Genomic DNA, 19,249 nt, shown 5'->3' with positions numbered 1-19,249 from the left:
CATATAGTATACAGTATATAGAGGATACAGACATCATATAGTATACAGTATATAGAGGATACAGACACCATATAGTATACAGTATACAGAGGATACAAGTATACAGAGGATACAGAACATATAGTATACAGTATACTAGAGGATACAGACACCATATAGTATACAGTATATAGAGGATACAGACATCATATAGTATACAGTATATAGAGGATACAGACATCATATAGTATACAGTATATAGAGGATACAGACATCTATAGTATACAGTATATAGGGATACAGACATCATATAGTATACAGTATATAGTGGATACAGACACCATATAGTATACAGTATATAGAGGATACAGACATCATATAGTATACAGTATATAGAGGATACAGACATCATATAGTATACAGTATATAGAGGATACAGACACCATATAGTATACAGTATATAGAGGATACAGACACCATATAGTATACAGTATATAGAGGATACAGACACCATATAGTATACAGTATATAGAATATGCAGACACCATATAGTATACAGTATATAGAGGATACAGACACCATATAGTATACAGTATATAGAGGATACAGACATTATATCAGTATACAGACATCATTAGTATCAGTATATAAATATGCAGACCACCATATAGTATACAGTATATAGAGGATACAGGACACCATATAGTATACAGTATATAGAGGATACAGACATCATATAGTATACAGTATATAGAGGATACAGACACATATAGTATACAGTATATAGAGGATCCAGACACCATATGTATACAGTATATAGAGGATACAGACATCATATAGTTACAGTATATAGAGGATACAGACATCATATAGTATACAGTATATAGAGGATACAGGACACCATATAGTATACAGTATATAGAGGATACAGCACACCATATAGTATACAGTATATAGAGGATACAGACATCATATAGTATACCAGTATATAGAGGATACAGACACCATATAGTATACAGTATATAGAGGATACAGACACCATATAGTATACAGTATATAGAGGATACAGACACCATATAGTATACAGTATATAGAGGATACAGACACCATATAGTATACAGTATATAGAGGATACAGACACCATAAGTATACAGTATATAGAGGATACAGACACATATAGTATACAGTATATAGAGGATACAGGACAATCATATAGTATACAGTATATAGAGGATACAGACATCATATAGTATACAGTATATAGAGGATACAGACACCATATAGTATACAGTATATAGAGGATACAGACACCATATAGTATACAGTATATAGAGGGTACAGACACCATATAGTATACAGTATATAGAGGATACAGACATCATATAGTTATACAGTATATAGAGGATACAGACATCATATAGATACAGTATATAGAGGATACAGACATCATATAGTATACAGTATATAGAGGATACAGACACCATATCGTATACAGTATATAGAGGATACAGACTCAATAGTATACAGTATATAGAGGATACAGACACCATATAGTATACAGTATTATAGAGGATACGACACATATAGTATACAGATATAGAGGATCAGCACCATAGTATACAGTTATATAGGAGATACAGACATCATATAGTATACAGTATCTAGAGGATACAGACACCCATATAGTATACAGTATATAGAGGATACAGACACCATATAGTATACAGTATATAGAGGATACAGACACCATATAGTATACAGTATATAGAGGATACAGACACCATATAGTATACAGTATATAGAGGATACAGACATCATATAGTATACAGTATATAGAGGATACAGACACCATATAGTATACAGTATATAGAGGATACAGACACCATATAGTATACAGTATATAGAGGATACAGACACCATATAGTATACAGTATATAGATGGATACAGACACCATATAGTATACAGTATATAGAGGATACAGACATCATATAGTATACAGTATATAGAGGATACAGACACCATATAGTATACAGTATATAGAGGATACAGACACCATATAGTATACAGTATATAGAGGATACAGACATATAGTATACAGTATATAGAGGATACAGACATATATAGTATACAGTATATAGAGGTACAGACATCATATAGTATACAGTATATAGAGGATACAGACACCATATAGTATACAGTATATAGAGGATACAGACACCATATAGTATACAGTATATAGAGGATACAGACACCATATAGTATACAGTATATAGAGGATACAGACACATATAGTATACAGTATATAGAGGATACAGACATCATATAGTATACAGTATAGAGGATACAGACACCATATAGTATACAGTATATAGAGGATACAGACATCATATAGTATACAGTATATAGAGGATACAGACACCATATAGTATACAGTATATAGAGGATACAGACATCCATATAGTATACAGTATATAGAGGATACAGACATCATATAGTATACAGTATATAGAGGATACAGACACCATATAGTATACAGTATATAGAGGATACAGACATCATATAGTATACAGTATATAGAGGATACAGACTCATATAGTATACAGTATATAGAGGATACAGACACATTATAGTATACAGTATATAGAGGATACAGACACCATATAGTATACAGTATATAGAGGATACAGACATCATATAGTATACAGTATATAGAATATGCAGACACCATATAGTATACAGTATATAGAGGATACAGACACCATATAGTATACAGTATATAGAGGATACAGACATCATATAGTATACAGTATATAGAGGATCAGACATCATATATATACAGTATAGAGGATACAGACACCATATAGTATACAGTATATAGAGGATACAGACACCATATAGTATACAGTATATAGAGGATACAGACATCATATAGTATACAGTATATAGAGGATACAGACATCATATAGTATACAGTATATAGAGGATACAGACATCATATAGTATACAGTATATAGAGATAGCAGACACATATAGTATACAGTATATAGAGGATACAGACATCATATAGTATACAGTATATAGAGGATACAGACATCATATAGTATACAGTATATAGAGGATACAGACACCATATAGTATACAGTATATAGAGGATACAGACACATATAGTATACAGTATATAGAGGATACAGACACCATATAGTATACAGTATATAGAGGATACAGACATCATATAGTATACAGTATATAGAGGATACAGACATCATATAGTATACAGTATATAGAGGATACAGACATCATATAGTATACAGTATATAGAGGATACAGACATCATATAGTATACAGTATATAGAGGATACAGACACCATATAGTATACAGTATATAGAGTATACAGACACCATATAGTATACAGTATATAGAGGATACAGACATATAGTATACAGTATATAGAGGATACAGACATCATATAGTATACAGTATACAGAGGATACAGACACCATATAGTATACAGTATATAGAGGATACAGACACCATATAGTATACAGTATACAGAGGATACAGACACCATATAGTATACAGTATATAGAGGATACAGACACCATATAGTATACAGTATATAGAGGATACAGACATCATATAGTATACAGTATATAGAATATACAGACATCATATAGTATACAGTATATAGAGGATACAGACATCATATAGTATACAGTATATAGAGGATACAGACATTATATAGTATACAGTATATAGAATATACAGACACCATATAGTATACAGTATATAGAGGATACAGACACCATATAGTATACAGTATATAGAGGATACAGACACCATATAGTATACAGTATATAGAGGATACAGACATCATATAGTATACAGTATATAGAGGATACAGACACCATATAGTATACAGTATATAGAGGATACAGACACCATATAGTATACAGTATATAGAGGATACAGACACCATATAGTATACAGTATATAGAGGATACAGACACCATATAGTATACAGTATATAGAGGATACAGACATATAGTATACAGTATATAGAGGATACAGACACCATATAGTATACAGTATATAGAGGATACAGACACCATATAGTATACAGTATATAGAGGATACAGACATCATATAGTATACAGTATATAGAGGATACAGACATCATATAGTATACAGTATACAGAGGATACAGACACCATATAGTATACAGTATATAGAGGATACAGACACCATATAGTATACAGTATATAGAGGATACAGACACCATATAGTATACAGTATACAGAGGATACAGACATCATATAGTATACAGTATATAGAGGATACAGACATCCTATAGTATACAGTATACAGAGGATCCAGACATCATATAGTATACAGTATATAGAGGATACAGACACCATATAGTATACAGTATATAGAGGATACAGACACCATATAGTATACAGTATATAGAGGATACAGACACCATATAGTATACAGTATATAGAGGATACAGACACCATATAGTATACAGTATATAGAGGATACAGACACCATATAGTATACAGTATATAGAGGATACAGACACCATATAGTATACAGTATATAGAGGATACAGACACCCATATAGTATACAGTATATAGAGGATACAAGACACCATATAGTATAAGTAAATACAGTATACTAGAGGATACAGACACCATATAATATACAGTATATAGAGGATACAGACACCATATAGTATACAGTATATAGAGGTACAGACACCATATAGTATACAGTATATAGAGGATACAGACATCATATAGTATACAGTATATAGAGGATACAGAACCATATAGTATACAGTATATAGAGGATACAGACACCATATAGTATACAGTATATAGAGGATACAGACATCATATAGTATACAGTATATAGAGGATACAGACATCATATAGTATACAGTATATAGAGGATACAGACATCATATAGTATACAGTATATAGAGGATACAGACATCATATAGTATACAGTATATAGAGGATACAGACACCATATAGTATACAGTATATAGAGGATACAGACACCATATAGTATACAGTATATAGAGGATACAGACATCATATAGTATACAGTATATAGAGGATACAGACACCATATAGTATACAGTATATAGAGGATACAGACACCATATAGTATACAGTATATAGAGGATACAGACATCATATAGTATACAGTATATAGAGGATACAGACATCATATAGTATACAGTATATAGAGGATACAGACATTATATAGTATACAGTATATAGAGGATACAGACACCATATAGTATACAGTATATAGAGGATACAGACACCATATAGTATACAGTATATAGAGGATACAGACACCATATAGTATACAGTATATAGAGGATACAGACATTATATAGTATACAGTATATAGAGGATACAGACACCATATAGTATACAGTATATAGAGGATACAGACACCATATAGTATACAGTATATAGAGGATACAGACACCATATAGTATACAGTATATAGAATATACAGACACCATATAGTATACAGTATATAGAGGATACAGACACCATATAGTATACAGTATATAGAGGATACAGACACCATATAGTATACAGTATATAGAATATGCAGACACCATATAGTATACCAGTATATAAGAGGATACAGACACCATATAGTATACAGTATATAGAGGATACAGACATTATATAGTATACAGTATATAGAGGATACAGACACCATATAGTATACAGTATAGAGGATACAGACACCATATAGTATACAGTATATAGAGGATACAGACACCATATAGTATACAGTATATAGAGGATACAGACACCATATAGTATACAGTATATAGAGGATACAGACATCATATAGTATACAGTATATAGAGGATACAGACACCATATAGTATACAGTATATAGAGGATACAGACACCATATAGTATACAGTATATAGAGGATACAGACACCATATAGTATACAGTATATAGAGGATACAGACATCATATACAGTGGAGGAAATAATTATTTGACCCCTCACTGATTTTGTAAGTTTGTCCAATGACAAAGAAATGAAAAGTCTCAGAACAGTATCATTTCAATGGTAGGTTTATTGTAACAGTGGCAGATAGCACATCAAAAGGAAAATCGAAAAAATAACTTTAAATAAAAGATAGCAACTGATTTGCATTTCATTGAGTGAAATAAGTATTTGAACCCCTACCAACCATTAAGAGTTCTGGCTCCCACAGAGTGGTTAGACACTTCTACTCAATTAGTCACCCTCATTAAGGACACCTGTCTTAACTAGTCACCTGTATAAAAGACACCTGTCCACAGAATCAATCAATCAAGCAGACTCCAAACTCTCCAACATGGGAAAGACCAAAGAGCTGTCCAAGGATGTCAGAGACAAAATTGTAGACCTGCACAAGGCTGGAATGGGCTACAAAACCATTAGCAAGAAGCTGGGAGAGAAGGTGACAACTGTTGGTGCGATTGTTCGAAAATGGAAGGAGCACAAAATGACCATCAATCGACCTCGCTCTGGGGCTCCACGCAAGATCTCACCTCGTGGGGTGTCAATGGTTCTGAGAAAGGTGAAAAAGCATCCTAGAACTACACGGGAGGAGTTAGTTAATGACCTCAAATTAGCAGGGACCACAGTCACCAAGAAAACCATTGGAAACACATTACACCGCAATGGATTAAAATCCTGCAGGGCTCGCAAGGTCCCCCTGCTCAGGAAGGCACATGTGCAGGCCCGTCTGAAGTTTGCTAATGAACACCTGAATGATTCAGAGAGTGACTGGGAGAAGGTGCTGTGGTCTGATGAGACCAAAATAGAGCTCTTTGGCATTAACTCAACTCGCTGTGTTTGGAGGAAGAAAAATGCTGCCTATGACCCCCAAAACACCGTCCCCACCGTCAAGCATGGGGGTGGAAACATTTTGCTTTGGGGGTGTTTTTCTGCTAAGGGCACAGGACAACTTATTCGCATAAACGGGAAAATGGACGGAGCCATGTATCGTGAAATCCTGAGCGACAACCTCCTTCCCTCTGCCAGGAAACTGAAAATGGGTCGTGGATGGGTGTTCCAGCACGACAATGACCCAAAACATACAGCAAAGGCAACAAAGGAGTGGCTCAAGAAGAAGCACATTAAGGTCATGGAGTGGCCTAGTCAGTCTCCGGACCTTAATCCAATCGAAAACCTATGGAGGGAGCTCAAGCTCAGAGTTGCACAGAGACAGCCTCGAAACCTTAGGGATTTAGAGATGATCTGCAAAGAGGAGTGGACCAACATTCCTCCTAAAATGTGCGCAAACTTGGTCATCAATTACAAGAAACGTTTGACCTCTGTGCTTGCAAACAAGGGTTTTTCCACCAAGTATTAAGTCTTTTTTTGTTAGAGGGTTCAAATACTTATTTCACTCAATGAAATGCAAATCAGTTGCTATCTTTTATTTAAAGTTATTTTTTCGATTTTCCTTTTGATGTGCTATCTGCCACTGTTACAATAAACCTACCATTGAAATGATACTGTTCTGAGACTTTTCATTTCTTTGTCATTGGACAAACTTACAAAATCAGTGAGGGGTCAAATAATTATTTCCTCCACTGTAGTATACAGTATATAGAGGATACAGACATCATATAGTATACAGACACCATATAGTATACAGTATACAGAGGATACAGACACCATATAGGATACAGTATATAGAGGATACAGACACCATATAGTATACAGTATATAGAGGATACAGACATCATATAGTATACAGTATATAGAGGATACAGACACCATATAGTATACAGTATATAGAGGATACAGACACCATATAGTATACAGTATATAGAATATACAGACACCATATAGTATACAGTATATAGAGGATACAGACACCATATAGTATACAGTATATAGAGTATACAGACACCATATAGTATACAGTATATAGAGGATACAGACACCATATAGTATACAGTATATAGAGTATACAGACACCATATAGTATACAGTATATAGAGGATACAGACATCATATAGTATACAGTATATAGAGGATACAGACATCATATAGTATACAGTATATAGAGGATACAGACACCATATAGTATACAGTATCTAGAGGATACAGACACCATATAGTATACAGTATATAGAATATACAGACACCATATAGTATACAGTATATAGAGGATACAGACACCATATAGTATACAGTATATAGAGGATACAGACACCATATAGTATACAGTACTAGCAGAAGGACCCGGCTTCGCACGGATATATTTAATCTATTTAATTTCATGTTTTCGTGTGTAATAAAAAGATATCAACAATATCCCCCTTTAACATTGACCTCCACAGTGCCTGCCCCTTTAACATTGTTTTCAACAGTGCCACCCCTTTAACAGTGACCGCATCTTTAACAGTTACCTGCAAAGTACCTGCCCTTTTAACAGAGACCTCCACAGTGCCCACCCCTTTAACAGTGATTGTCGCTTTAATAGTGACCTCCACAGTGCCCGCCCCTTTAACAGGGACCTCCACAGTGCCCGCCCCTCTAACAGTGCCCGCCTCTTAAACAGTGACCACCCCTTTAACGGTGGCATTCATAGTGGCCGCCCATTTAACAGTGACCTTCACAGTGCCTGTTCTTTTAACAGTAACCTTCATAGTAGCCGCCCCTTTAACTGTGACCTCCACAGTACCGGCCCCTTTAACAGTGACTTCCACAGTGCCCGCCCCTTTAACAGAGACCTCCACAGTGCCTGCCCCTTTAACAGAGACCTCCACAGTGCCTGCCCCTTTAACAGTGACCTCCATAGTGCCTGCCCCTTTAACAGTGACCGCCACTTTAACAGTGCCCAAAACTTTAATAGTGACCTACACAGTGTCAGCCCTTTAATAGAGACCTCCACAATGCCCGCCCCATTAACACTGCCCGCCCCTTTAACAGTGACTTGCACATTGCCCATCCCTTTAATAGTGACCGCCCCTTTAACAGTAACCTCCACAGTGCCCGCCCCTTTAACAGTGCCCTTTACAGTGTCCACCCCTTTAACAGTGACATCCACAGTACCTGCCACTTTAACAGTGACCTCCACAGTGCCCGCCCCTTTAAAATTGACCATCCCTTTAACAGTGACCTCCACAGTGCCCGCCCCTTTAACATTAACCACCCCTTTAACAGTGAACTTCATAGTGGCTGCCCCTTTAACAGTGACTTCCACAGTGCCAGCCCCTTTAACAGTAACCTCCAATGTGCCCGCCCCTTTAACAATGACCACCTCTTTAACAGTGACCTTCCTAGTGGCCTCTCCTTTAACAGTGACTTCCACAGTACTCGCCCCTTTAACAGTGAATTCTACAGTGACTGCCCCTTTAACAGTGACCTCCGCAGTGCCCGCCCCTTTAACAGTGACTTCAGCAGAACCCACCCCTTTAACAGTGACTTCCACAGTGCCCGCTCATTTAACAGTGACCTCCGCAGTGCCTGCCCCTTTAAAAGTGACCTGCACAGTGTCCGACTATTTAACAATGACCTCCACAGTGCCGGCCCCTTTAACATTGACCACCCCTTAAACAGTGACCTTCATAATGGCCGCCCCTTTAATAGTGATATCCACAGTACCCGCCCCTTCAACAGTGACTTCCACAGTGCCCGCCCCTTTAACAGAGCCATTTACAGTGCCCGCTTGTTTAACAGTGACCTCCACAGTACCCACCCCTTTAATAGTGACCTCCACAGTGTCCGCCCCTTTAACAGTGACCTCCACAGTGACATCCACAATGCCCCCTCCTTTAACAGTGACCGCCCCGTTAACAGAGACCTCCACAGTGCCCGCCCCTTTAACAGTGAACTCCACAGCGGCCGTCCGTTTAATAGTGGCCCCTGCCCCCATGCATGTAGCAGTGTAGTTGTGCCGTCATACGTCATATGACTGAATATTTAAGGACCTGCAAACTGCTAAAACCTGTGATCAGTTGTTATAGCAGCCTGGAGTAGGACCTGCAAGCTTCTATTGGCTAATAAGGGACATGTGACCGTGTAATTGGCAGTTCGGATTTAAGTGAAAGGCTTGCTGGCTTCTATTGGCTAATGCAGGTCATATTTTGGGAATATCTCCGGAACGGTATGTCCTAGAGAGATGAGACCCGGTCTAAAACCTTCCCGAACACCTGATGTACCTGTGTGTCAAATTTGGTGAAGATCAGTCCAGTCGTTTGGTTGCGCATAAAGAACGTCCAGACAGACAGACAGAGACTCATTTTTATATATATAAGAGGCTAACAGTGACATTCACAGTGACTGCCCGTTTAACAGTGACCGCCCCTTTAACAGTGACTTTCACAGTGACCGCCCCTTTAACAGTGACTTTCACAGTGACCGCCCCTTTAACAGTGACTTTCACAGTGACCGCCCCTTTAACAGTGACTTTCAGTGACCGCCCCTTTAGCAGAGACATTCACAGTGACCGCCCATTTAACAGTGACCACCCCTTTAACAGTGACTTTTACAGTGACCGCCCCTTTAACAGTGACTTTCTTAGTGACCGCCCCTTTAACAGTGACTTTAACAGTGACAGCTCCTTTAACAGTGACTTTCACAGTGACCGCCCCTTTAACAGTGACTTTCACAGTGACCGCCCCTTTAACAGTGACTTTCACAGTGACCGCCCCTTTAACAGTGACTTTCAGTGACCGCCCCTTTAGCAGAGACATTCACAGTGACCGCCCATTTAACAGTGACCACCCCTTTAACAGTGACTTTCACAGTGACCGCCCCTTTAACAGTGACTTTCTTAGTGACCGCCCCTTTAACAGTGACTTTCACAGTGACCACCCCTTTAACAGTGAGTTTCACAGTGACCGCCCCTTTAACAGTGACTTTCACAGTGACTGCCCCTTTAACAGTGACTTTTACAGTGACTGCCCCTTTAACAGTGACTTTCACAGTGACCGCACCTTTTACAGTGACCGCCTCTTTAACAGTTACTTTCACAGTAACCTCCCCTTTAACAGTGACTTTAACAGTGCCCGCCCCTTTAACAGGGACCTTCATAGCGCCCACCCCTTTAATAACAGTGACCTCCACAACAGGGGCGTCGTTAGATCAAAACATTCAGGGCTTGAGCCCCGGATGTTTTGTCCAATGCCCCGAATGTTATGCTGGCCTGGTAGCATATTTTTTTTATTATTTGGCTATTCCAAGGCCCATTAGTATTGATTGGACCTGGGCAACCCACCACAGATCCCCCCCCCCACCCCCCTTGTGAGGAAATGAAACATAACAGATATTGGAAAGTTACCGAATGCTTTATTATATAATGACTGCAGTCTGCAGTACTGCACTACATTTGCGTAAACCAGAACACCCCTTTAAGCATGCCTTTAATGTGCAATTTCACCCATTACAGTGACTTCTACAGTACCCGCCCCTTTAACAATGTCCTCCACAGTTCCCCCCTTTAACATTAACTTCCACAGTGGCTGCCTCTTTAACATTGACTTTTACAGTGACCACCCCATTAACAGTGACTTTCACAGTGACCGCCCCTTTAACAGTGACTTTCACAGTGACCGCCCCTTTAACAGTGACTTTCACAGTGACCTCCCCTTCAACAGTGACTTTCACAGTGACCACTCCTTTAACAGTGACTTTCACAGTGACCGCCCCTTTAACAGTGACTTTCACAGTGACTGCCCCTTTAACAGTGACTTTCAGTGACCGCCCCTTTAACAGTGAATTTTAGTGACCACCCCTTTAACAGTGACTTTCACAGTGACCTCCCCTTCAACAGTGACTTTCACAGTGACCACTCCTTTAACAGTGACTTTCACAGTGACCGCCCCTTTAACAGTGACTTTCAGTGACCGCCCCTTTAGCAGAGACATTCACAGTGACCGCCCATTTAACAGTGACAGCCCCTTTAACAGTGATTTTCACAGTGACCGCCCCTTTAACAGTGAATTTTAGTGACCACCCCTTTAACAGTGACTTTCACAGTGACCGCACCTTTAACAGTGACTTTCACAGTGACCGCCCCTTTAACAGTGACTTTCAGTGACCGCCCCTTTAGCAGAGACATTCACAGTGACCGCCCATTTAACAGTGACAGCCCCTTTAACAGTGATTTTCACAGTGACCGCCCCTTTAACAGTGACTTTCTTAGTGACCGCCCCTTTAACAGTGACTTTCACAGTGACCACCCCTTTAACAGTGACTTTCACAGAGACCGCCCCTTTAACTGTGACTTTCACAGTGACTGCCCCTTTAACAGTGACTTTCACAGTGACCACCCCTTTAACAGTGACTTTCAAGGAGACCGCCCCTTTAACTGTGACTTTCACAGTGACTGCCCCTTTAACAGTGACTTTTACAGTGACCGCCCCTTTAACAATGACTTTCACAGTGCCCTCTCCTTTAACAGTGGCGACCCTTTAACAGTGACTTTCACAGTGACCTCCCCTTTAACAGTGACTTTCACAGTGATCGCCCCTTTAACAGTGACTTTCACAGTGACCGGCCCTTTAACAGTGACTTTCACAGTGACCGCCCCTTTAACAGTGACTTTCACAGTGACCGCCCCTTTAACAGTGACTTTCACAGTGACCGCCCCTTTTACAGTGACTTTCACAGTGACCGCCCCTTTAACTGTGAATTTCACAGTTACCGCTCTTTTAACAGTGACTTTCACAGTGACCGCCCCTTTAACTGTGACTTTCACAGTGACTGCCCCTTTAACAGTGACTTTCACAGTGACCGCCCCTTTAACAGTGACTTTCATAGTGACCGCCTCTTTAACAGTGACTTTCACAGTGACCGCCCGTTTAACAGTGACAGCCCCTTTAACCGCGGCGGCCCTTTTAACAGTGACTTTCTTACTGACCGCCCCTTTACCAGTGTCATTCACAGTGACCGCACCTTTAACAGTGACTTTCACAGTGACTGCCCTTTTAACAGTGACTTTCTTACTGACCGCCCCTTTACCAGTGTCATTCACAGTGACCGCACCTTTAACAGTGACTTTCACAGTGACTGCCCTTTTAACAGTGACTTTCTTACTGACCGCCCCTTTAACAGTGACATTCACAGTGACCGCCCCTTTAACAGTGACTTTCACAGTGGCTGCCCCTTTAACAATGACTTTCACAGTGCCCGCCCCTATAACAGTGACCGCCCCTTTAACAGTGACTTTCATAGTGACCGCCTCTTTTACAGTGACTTTCACAGTCACCGCCCCTTTAACAGTGACTTTCACGGTCACTGCCCCTTTAACAGTGACCGCCCCTTTAACAGTGACTTTCACAGTCACCGCCCCTTTAACAGTGACTTTCACAGTCACCACCCCTTTAACAGTGACTTTCACAGTCACCGCCCCTTTAACAGTGACCGCCCCTTTAACAGTGACTTTCACAGTGACAGCCCTTTAACAGTGACTTTCACAGTCACCGCCCCTTTAACAGTGACTTTCACAGTGACAGCCCTTTAACAGTGACTTTCACAGTGACAGCCCTTTAACAGTGACTTTCACAGTCACCGCCCCTTTAACAGTGACTTTCACAGTCAACGCCCCTTTAACAGGTACCTTCATAGAGCTTGCCCCTTTAATAACTGTTACCTCCACTGTGCCTGTCAAATTTGGTGAAGATCAGTCCAGTCGTTTGGTTGCGCATAAAGAACGTGTTTATGGCAGTTGGTATTTGAAGAGAAAGATTTGCAGGCTGGTATTGGGGGGGCTCATTTTTTGGGAATATCTCAGAAACGGTACGTCCTAGGTCTAAAACCTTCCCGGACACCTGATGTACCTGTGTGCCAAATTTGGTGAAGATCAGTCCAGTCATTTGGTCGCGCATAAAGAACGTCCGGACAGAGAGGAATTCAATTTTATACAGTTGCAAGAAAAAGTATGTGAACCCTTTGGAATGATATGGATTTCTGCACAAATTGGTCATAAAATGTGATCTGATCTTCATCTAAGTCACAACAATAGACAATCACAGTCGGCCTAAACTAATAACACACAAAGAGTTAAATGTTACCATGTTTTTATTGAACACACCATGTAAGCATTCACAGTGCAGGTGGGAAAAGTATGTGAACCCTTGGATTTAATAACTGGTTGAACCTCCTTTGGCAGCAATAATTTCAACCAAACGTTTCCTGTAGTTGCAGATCAGACGCGCACAACGGTCAGGAGTAATTCTTGACCATTCCTCTGTACAGAACTGTTTCAGTTCAGCAATATTCTTGGGATGTCTGGTGTGAATCGCTTTCTTGAGGTCATGTCACAGCATCTCAATCGGGTTGAGGTCAGGACTCTGACTGGGCCACTCCAGAAGGTGTATTTTCTTTTGTTTAAGCCATTCTGTTGTTGATTTACTTCTATGCTTTGGGTCGTTGTCCTGTTGCATCTTCTGTTGAGCTTCAGCTGGTGGACAGATGGCCTTAAGTTCTCCTGCAAAATGTCTTGATAAACTTGGGAATTCATTTTTCCTTCGATGACAGGAATCCGTCCAGGCCCTGACGCAGCAAAGCATCCCCAAACCATGATGCCCCCACCACCATACTTCACATTTGGGATGTGGTTTTGATGTTGGTGTGCTGTGCCTCTTTTTCTCCACACATAGTGTTGTGTGTTTCTTCCAAACAACTCAACCTTGGTTTCATCTGTCCACAGAATATTATGCCAGTACTGCTGTGGAACATCCAGGTGCTCTTGTGCAAACTGTAAACGTGCAGCAATGGTTTTTCTGGACAGCAGTGGCTTCCTCTGTGGTATCCTCCCATGAAATCCATTCTTGTTTAGTGTTTTACGTATCGTAGATTCGATAACAGGGATGTTAGCATATGCCAGAGACTTTTGTAAGTCTTTAGCTGACACTCTAGGATTCTTCTTCACCTCATTGAGCAGTCTGCGCTGTGCTCTTGCAGTCATCTTTACAGGACGGCCGCTCCTAGGGAGAGTAGCAGCAGTGCTGAACTTTCTCCATTTATAGACAATTAGTCTTACCGTGGACTGATGAACAGCAAGGCTTTTGGAGATACTTTTATAACCTTTTCCAGCTTTATGCAAGTCAACAATTCTTAATCGTAGGTCTTCTGAGAGCTCTTTTGTGCGAGGCATCATTCACATCAGGCAATGCTTCTTGTGAAAAGCAAACCCAGAACTGGTGTGTTTTTTATAGGGCAGGGCAGCTGTAACCAACACCTCCGATCTCATCTCATTGATTGGACTCCAGTTGGCCGACACCTCACTCCAATTAGCTACTGGAGATGTCATTAGTCTAGGGGTTCACATACTTTTTCCACCTGCACTGTGAATGTTTACATGGTGTGTTCAATAAAAACATGGTAACATTTAACTCTTTGTGTGTTATTAGTTAAGCAGACTGTGATTGTCTATTGTTGTGACTTAGATGAAGATCAGATCACATTTTATGACCAATTTGTGCAGAAATCCATATCATTCCAAAGGGTTCACATACTTTTTCTTGCAACTGTATATATAAGAGACCAGCGGAAGGACCCGGCTTCACACGGGGATATTTAATCTTTCATTTTATGTTTCCGTGTGTCATAAAAAGATATCGACAGTTTCCCCCATAATAGTGACCTCTACAGTGCCCACCCCTTTAATAGTGCCTGCCCCTTTAACAGTGACCTCCACAGTGCCCGCCCATTTAAAAGATGAGAGATATAGAGGATACAAACACCACAAGGATAACCCCAGAATATAATCCTATAGTATACAGTATATAGTGGATACATGCCGAACAATGAGAACACGTGGATATCACCCTCCCTGTCTACCCAGCGACACAGAGAAAAGCAGATAAAAGCATGAGAACACACCAAAACCACACGTATAATATCACGGCAGTAATATCATCATGGTACAGAATACTGAACAGTCAGAAACATAACAGTAACGCTATACATCTGTTCTCATTATCGCATGTATTATTCTTGTAGAGAACATAGATTTCATTGGATGCAAACACATCATAATATGGAGAGAGAAGATGTATTATAACACGACTGCACCGCAGTATATAGTATAGTGACACCAGCATTTAGTATAGAGCATAGGAACACTACAACCGTGATGTCATCATAGTGTATAGTGTAAAGAGGGACCATAGGGACAAACACAACCCATCACACTGAACAGTGATGTCACCATAGTACACAGCATAGTGTATAGTGTACAGAGGGTCTACAGGAACAAACACCTCACACAGAACAGTGATGTCATCATAGTGCACAGCATAGTGTATAGTGTAGAGAAGGACCACATGAACAAACACCTCACACAGAACAGTGATGTCATCATAGTGCACAGCATAGTGTATAGTGTAGAGAAGGACCACAGGAACAAACACCTCACACAGAACAGTGATGTCATCATAGTGCACAGCATAGTGTATAGTGTAGAGAGGGTCCATAGGGACAAACACAACCCATCACACGGAACAGTGATGTCATCATAGTACACAGCATAGTGTATAGTGTACAGAGGGTCTACAGGAACAAACACCTCACACAGAACAGTGATGTCATCATAGTGCACAGCATAGTGTATAGTGTACATAGGGTCTACAGGAACAAACACCTCACACAGAACAGTGATGTCAGCATAGTGTATAGTGTAGAGAGGGTCCACAGGAACAAACACCTCACACAGAACAGTAACTTGATCATAGTGCACAGCATAGTGTATAGTGTACAGAGGGTCTACAGGAACAAACACCTCACACAGAACAGTGATGTCAGCATAGTGTATAGTGTAGAGAGGGTCCACAGGAACAAACACCTCACACAGAACAGTGACTTGATCATAGTGCACAGCATAGTGTATAGTGTAGAGAAGGACCACATGAACAAACACCTTACACAGAACAGTGATGTCATCATAGTGCACAGCATAGTGTATAGTGTAGAGAAGGACCACATGAACAAACACCTTACACAGAACAGTGATGTCATCATAGTGCACAGCATAGTGTATAGTGTAGAGAAGGACCACATGAACAAACACCTTACACAGAACAGTGATGTCATCATAGTGCACAGCATAGTGTATAGTGTAGAGAGGGTCCACAGGAACAAACACCTTACACGGAACAGTGATGTCATCATAGTGCACAGCATAGTGTATAGTGTAGAGAGGGTCCACAGGAAAAAAACACCTTACACGGAACAGTGATGTCATCATAGAGCACAGCATAGTGTATAGTGTAGAGAAGGACCACAGGAACAAACACCTTACACGGAACAGTGATGTCATCATAGTACACAGCATAGTGTATAGTGTACAGAGGGTCCACAGGAATAAACACCTCACACAGAACAGTGATGTCATCATAGTGCACAGCATAGTGTATAGTGTAGAGAAGGACCACAGGAACAAACACCTCACACAGAACAGTGATGTCATCATAGTGCACAGCATAGTGTATAGTGTAGAGAGGGTCCACAGGAACAAACACCTCACACAGAGCAGTATGATTGCTATTATTACATTATTAATCATCATTCCTGAAGAGTGCAGTGCTGGGATCTGGATGAGACACTGCTGTCAGTCTGTATTCTCTAGATCAGATTGCGGCAGATTATTGCACGCCTCCGACAGCATTAATACCCAGAGGTCATTCTGCGCCTTTTCCAGTCATCTGAACTTGTGTTTCTTCCCATCTGGACATCCTCTTCTGTGCAGGGATTTATCCACCATTTATACCCGGATTATCATGTGCTGATTACTTAACCAATACTTTATTTCCCCTGGGTTCAATTCTGTAATATAAAATTCTTTTTTTTTTAAGTCCAGGATTAGTCATAAATTAAAACCTGGGATTATTATAGATCATCAGACACCTGGGATTAAGGAGAATATATCTGGAATTATTATTGATGATCAGACACCTAGGATTAGGGAGGATGATAATATATTTGGGATTAATAATTACTGTTAATAATTGATATATGGGATTACTGCAGATGATTAGATATATGGGATTAGTGCAGATGATTAGATATATGGGATTACTGCAGATGATTGCTGTTCATCATTTGATATCTGGGAATCTTATTTATAAGAAATTGTGTGGGATAAATGTAGAGATTAGAAATGTGGAATTACTGTAGAGATTAGATATGTGGGATTACAGTAGGTATTAGATATGTAGGATTACTGTAGAGATTAGATATGTGGGATTACAGTAGGTATTAGATATGTAGGATTACTGTAGAGATTAGATATGTGGGATTACTGTAGAGATTAGATATGTTGTATTACTGTAGAGATTAGATATGTGGAATAACAGTAGATTTTAGATATGTGGGATTACTGTAGAGATTATATATGTGGGAGTACAGTAAAGATGAGATATGTGGGATTACTGTAGATATTAGATATATGGGATTGCAGTAGAGATTAGATATATGGTATTACAGTAGAGATTAGATATATAGGATTACTGTAGAGATTAGAAATGTGGGATTACTGTAGAGATTAGATATATGGGATTACTGTAGAGATTAGATATGTGGGATTACTGTAGAGATTAGATATGTGGGATTACTGTAGAGATTAGATATGTGGGATTACTGTAGATATTAGATATATGGTATTACAGTAGAGATTAGATATATGGGATTACTGTAGAGATTAGATATGTGGGATTACTGTAGATATTATATATATGGGATTACAGTAGAGATTAGATATAAGGGATTACAGTAGAGATTAGATATATGGGATTACAGTAGAGATTAGATATATGGGATTACTGTAGATATTAGATATGTGGGATTACTGTAGATATTAGATATGTGGGATTACAGTAGAGATTAGATATGTGGGATTACTGTAGAGATATGTAGGATTACTGTAGAGATTAGATATATGGGATTACTGTAGAGATATGTAGGATTACTGTAGAGATATGTGGAATTACTGTAGAGATTAGATATGTAGGATTACTGTAGAGATTAGATATGTGGGATTACTGTAGAGATTAGATATGTGGGATTACTGTAGAGATTAGATATGTGGGATTACTGTAGAGATTAGATATGTGGGATTACTGTATAGATATGTAGGATTACTGTAGAGATTAGATATATGGGATTACTGTAGAGATTAGATATATGGGATTACTGTAGAGATATGTAGGATTACTGTAGAGATATGTAGGATTACTGTAGAGATATGTGGGATTACTGTAGAGATTAGAT

The sequence above is a fragment of the Bufo gargarizans genome, chromosome 1, assembly GCF_014858855.1.
Source record: "Bufo gargarizans isolate SCDJY-AF-19 chromosome 1, ASM1485885v1, whole genome shotgun sequence".
Taxonomy (NCBI): domain Eukaryota; kingdom Metazoa; phylum Chordata; class Amphibia; order Anura; family Bufonidae; genus Bufo; species Bufo gargarizans.
This window is presented reverse-complemented; position numbering follows the sequence as displayed.